The 5,342-nt window shown below is 38.2% G+C and overlaps 1 long non-coding RNA gene across 3 annotated transcripts in view; it reads right to left on the bottom strand.

The window, feature by feature from the left end:
• LOC141584012 (uncharacterized) overlaps positions 1–2,084 on the bottom strand; it is a 39,267-nt gene extending 37,183 nt beyond the window's left edge. For 2 of the 3 annotated variants that reach the window (XR_012516868.1, XR_012516866.1), the window contains exon 1: positions 1,756–1,844. This is a non-coding gene — a long non-coding RNA (uncharacterized LOC141584012). Of the gene's footprint in view, positions 1–1,755; positions 1,845–1,994 lie in introns of those variants that run through there. The other variant, XR_012516867.1, reaches the window with a different exon arrangement.
• Positions 2,085–5,342: the final 3,258 nt, after the last annotated feature.

Below are 5,342 nucleotides of genomic sequence, written 5' to 3'. Positions count from 1 at the left end.
AGAAAGAAAGAAAGGAGGGAGGGAGGGAGAGGAGAAGGGAAGGAGGGGAGGAGGGGAGGAGGGGGGAGGAGGGGGAAGGAGGAGGAAGGGGGGAGGGAGGGAGGAAGGATGGAAGAAGGAAGGAAAGGGAACAAACGGAGGAAAGAAGGAAAGAAAGAAGGGAGGGAGGGAGTAATAAGGGAGGGGGAAGGGGAAGGGAGGAAGGAAGAAAGGAAGCAAAGGGAAAGAGAGAAAGGAAAGAAATAAAGATAGGAAGGAGGGAGAAGGGAGGGGAAAGAAAGGAAGGAAGGAAGAAGAAAGAAAGAAGAAGGAAGGAAGGAAGGAAACATTAGTTATAAAGAAGATAGCCAGCTGATCCTGAAGTACACCCAGTTTGCTGTAGAATTTCACATACTTTGAATGTTATATAGGAATCCTATCTGCTCCAATTAATTTAACTTTTCTTCCATCTGTCTTGTGGACTGGCTGGGTCTTTTAGAACTCTTTCTAAAACGTGCATGGAACATATTAATAACTTATAATGCCTCCCACAACTTTCAAGTGTATATGTGTGTCTAAACCAAATTTAGCAAGCTTACAATAGAGCTGCATAGTAATAGTATTTATTTCAGAATCACAATAGCAAACATGAGGATAACTTAATTATGGACTCCAGTTTAGCTCTTTTATAATTGCAGAATTATATTTTAACTGCTGTTATAATAATTTTTAAATGTCATCTTAAAATAGAAATATGTATTTTAAGCATTCCTGCTAAGGTAAGTGAAGAACACTTTTTAAATTTTCTCCAGAAGAGTCATAAACATGAAACTAAACACATTACCTATAATGAAAGTGACTAATGAACAAGCTGGTTTGGCTAGCTACTATGCAGAAACTTTGATATACGACAGAATGCTTTATTTGTAATTTTTTTTTTTTTTTTTTTAGATAGAGTCTTGCTCTGTCACCCAGACTCTGGAGTGCAATGGCACAATCACAGCTCACTGAAGCTTTGATCTCCTAGACTCAAGCAATCCTCCCATGTCAGCCTGCTGAGTAGCTGGGACTACAGATATACACCACCACACCCAGCTAATTAGAACGCTTTATTGCAATTGTGAAATTCTCTTGTTTAACCTGAATTTATATTCTATAGTGATAACATAGTGTATGTATTGTTATTAAAGTGACTATGTAAAAAATTAATATAAAACTGTATATACACTATGTTTCCAATTTTATACTTTCATATTTGCAGAGAACACAGAATAAAAAGAAATATTCCTAATAATTACTTGTCAGTGGAGGACTTGGGTTTTTTCTACGTTATATATTTCTAGGTTTTCCAAATTTTCAGTCAGAAGCAGATATTTTTCTTATAATCGTATTTTTTTAATTGTGATGAAGAATTTTCAGCAAAAATTAAAAAAAGGAACTCAAGTTATCCCCAGTCCTCCTTGGGTCACTCTGTCCAGCTTCTAATTCCTCTGCTTATTTTAGTTGTAGGCTCTATGAGATCTCCCCAATATTTGATGCCTCATTCCTAAGACTAAGTGGTCAAATGTGAGTGATGGGGCAAAAGGCCTTAGGATGCTAAGTAAGAGCTGAGCAGGTGGTAAGCCTGTGACACTGGTGTGATGGATGTAGGAGTGGTCTCCTTGCAGCCCTGGAGCCCTTTATCAGACTGGGATTTCACCCATCTGAGCGGGCAACAAGTGCTGTTTTTTCCAAGATATCTAGAACTCATCAACTGTGCCTGGATTGTTTACTTACTTCACTCGTGGTCTTGAATTCTTTGTAGCAGAGTCATTTCCGATTTAAATCTCTCCAAACTTTCCCTGCTTTGGCCCAGGACTGAAAATTATCTGTTCTACAGTGCATAAAATACTCTTCACAAAGGTAAGCTGTTAGTTATGTGTTAGTCTGCTCTGGAAAACAGTCAAAATAGTTGAGACCTACAGTTAGTCCATGAGATCTGGAAGTGACCAAGTCATCACAGGTGGTGCACCTACCTAAATCGAATCCTTATGTATCATTTTCTGTGTTGGTAAGTAGATCCACGTTTTCCTTCGGGAGGCTCACTTTAATATCCTTCTGCTTCTTTAAGATTGGGAAACCACCCAGGCCTCCCAGGTCTTGGCAAGCAACACTCTGACTTCATGTTGTTACTCAGCATTTTGTTTCTTATTGAAATGCCTGGCTCTGCACAACCGGTTTGTAAAGTCTGAAGATCCCCTGGGCATGCCCAGAAACACTGCAGCCTCAGGAAGACGGAACTGAAAAGAACACACAGTGAGAACAGGAGAAGGGCTTTATAGCTCTGGTCAGCCTGACTCAAACCTGTATTAATAGCCCAGACTCTTGTTGCTGCACTCAGCCCTTCCTTTCTCTTCTGATCACAATCCTACGGACTCTTCTAGCAGCAACTCAAAAGCCACCTCACTCAGCCTAATGTAATCTATCTCTCCTCTGTGTTTCTTAGAATACTTTCATTTATTTTGTCTTACAAATTTTCTTTGTATCATACTTATTTATGTAAATACGTCTTCCTATGAGGTTATAAGTGTCCAGGATAATTTGTGATCCAGTTTAGCTTGCATCCTTCTCCTTGAGCCAATGCCTTGTACTTATTAAATAAAAATCCTTGAATTGTGTGGAATTGAATCCCAATCTAAGAAAATAATTTGCCTTAGAATAGATCTGAGAATGCTGAGTAACGCACAACTCCTGCCTTCATTGGGGGCACCTGAAACCTTTGGGGGACTGAAATTATTTCTGGATTTGTTGTAGTTTCAGTAAAGGCGAGATTTCCCAGGGTTGCTGTGGCCTACAGGAATATTGGCCTCCATTGGCCTTAGTATCTGGCTTTAAATGATAATGGAATCACACTAATTTTATTTTATTTTTTTAAATTTTATTTATTTATTTTTTGAGATGGAGTTTCACTCTTGTTACCCAGGCTGGAGTGCAATGGCACGATCCTGGCTCACTGCACCTCCGCCTCCTGGGTTCAAGCAATTCTCCTGCCTCAGCCTCCTGAGTAGCTGGGACTACAGGCACTCACCACCATGCCCAGCTAATTTTTGTATTTTTAGTAGAGACGGGGTTTCACCATGTTGACCAGGATGGTCTTGATCTCTTGACCTCGTGATCCACCTGCCTCGGCCTCCCAAAGTGCTGGGATTACAGGCTTGAGCCACCGCACCCAGCACTAATTTTAATGGTTTGTATAGTAACATCATAAAGATACTGAAAATACTAGCAGTATTAAAGAAGAAAAGCAAATTCATTTCTTTTTTGAAAGATACATCTCATTCATCAGGGATTAGTTAAACTTTTATTATACATAAGGGGAAATTTGAAATTTGATAAGTTAAAATGATAATTAGATCACACCTGTAATCCTAGTAGTATGAGAGGCCGAGGCGGGTGGATCACCTGAGGTTAGGAGTTCAAGGTCAGCCTGGCCAACATGGCGAAACCCTGTCTCTACTAAAAATACAAAAATTAGCCTGGTGTGGTGGTGTGTGCCTGTAATCCCAGCTACTTGACAGGCTGAGGCAGAAGAATCGCTTGAACCCAGAGGCAGAGGTTGCAGTAAGCCGGGATCGTGCCACTTCACTCCAGCCTGTGCAAAAGAGCAAAACTTTGTCTCAAAAAAAAAAAAAAATAAAAATAATTAGATCCACATTTGTTATCATGGAAGAGTTTCAAAATGCTTTGTTGGGTGAAAAAAAAAAAAAAAAACCTTCTAAAGTAGTATGTTTATTGTGATTCTTTTTTTTAGTAAAAATAGATTTAAAAAGATAACTTCTATATAAAGTATATGTACACATGCCTGGAGAAAGCATTTGGAAAATTATACAGGCATTAATTTCTCCTACATAAAGTGAGTGAGAATTGGTCACATCAGAACGACAAAAAGCTGCTGCTTCCCCTGGTTGTAATGGACTGTACTGCAGGCGGACATGCACAGCGATAGTGATGGGGCGTCAGAGGGTGCTGAATGCGTGGAAGAAAGTGCAAGGAAGTTTGTGTTTCCTTGAGCAGGTTTTGATCTACCTTTTAAAAATTAAAGCTAGCAATAACCAAATACATTTGTAGTTACGAAAACAAATTTGGTGTTAAAATTACTATTTTTAAAATTCTGTCCTACCGTGAGTTTTAACATTTCTGTTCCCATTAAAACATTTAAAAAAAAATCTTAGTTTTCAATTTCAATTTGGCTTACTTTTAATAGAAAATATACTTGTAAAGGACAAAATCTAAAAGGCACATGCAAGTATTTCTGCAATGAGAAATTTTTGTTCCATCCCTATTCCCCAGCTATCCTTTTACAATGTCAGCCAGTGTTACCTGTCTCTTTACATTCTTTTGATAAGTTGAGATTTCTTAGGAATGCACCTATTTTGTAACAGTAGAATAGGCTACTCAGTAAAACATTAACTGTAGTTATTTTCAAACAATAGGATAATAGAAAATATTTATCTTTTTATAGTTTTCTGGATTAATTTTTCCCCACTAAGTAAAAGAATTAAAGATAATTTTCAAAACCATTTTGTTGGACTCTGTGACAGCATGCCTAAATATTACATTGTCGTCACTTTTTGATTATTCTATTTCTATGTTTCTGGTCTTTCGTCTTGTTAACAGCATGGCAATGCAAAAAAAAAAAAAATTACCTTTTGCTTACTTTTTCTTCCTTCCTCTGCCTCAGTCCACACCTCATGAAAAAATAAATATACATCAATATCATATTCTGAAAAGAAATTTCTTTTTATTTTTTTGAGATGAAGTCTTGGTCTGTTGCCTCGGCTGGAGTGCAGTGGTGTGATTTCGGCTCACTACAACCTCTGCCTCCCACATTCAAGTGATTCTCCTGCCTCAGGCTCCGGAGTAGCTGGGATTACAGGCATGCACTACCATGCCCAGCAAATTTTTGTCTTTTTAGTAGAGACGGGGTTTCACCATATTGGTCAGACTGGTCTTGAACTCCTGATCTCGTGATCTGCCCACCGCAGCCTCCCAAAGTGCTGGGATTACAGGAGTGAGCCAGCCCTGAAAAAATTTCTTACTAAAATTTTCATTGGGGATTCTAAGTATAATTTGACCCATTCTAATTAAATCAGATTAATATCTACTATGCTTGGTTCACTAAAGATGTTTAAGGTAACAGCAATAATAATAGCAAATTCTTAGGACACATTTATCTTGCTGGGTTAGGTAGGAAAAGATATTTATTTTTTAAATGAAGTATAGAAAAGCTTGACGATTAGAGGTGGGATAGTGGTAATTGGCTATATTTACATTTTGAAAATATGCATTTTGCTACTTACACTATGCCTGGAATCAAGCATTTT

This window comes from Saimiri boliviensis, chromosome 3, assembly GCF_048565385.1.
Source record: "Saimiri boliviensis isolate mSaiBol1 chromosome 3, mSaiBol1.pri, whole genome shotgun sequence".
Classification (NCBI taxonomy): domain Eukaryota; kingdom Metazoa; phylum Chordata; class Mammalia; order Primates; family Cebidae; genus Saimiri; species Saimiri boliviensis.
This window is presented reverse-complemented; position numbering and strand designations above follow the sequence as displayed.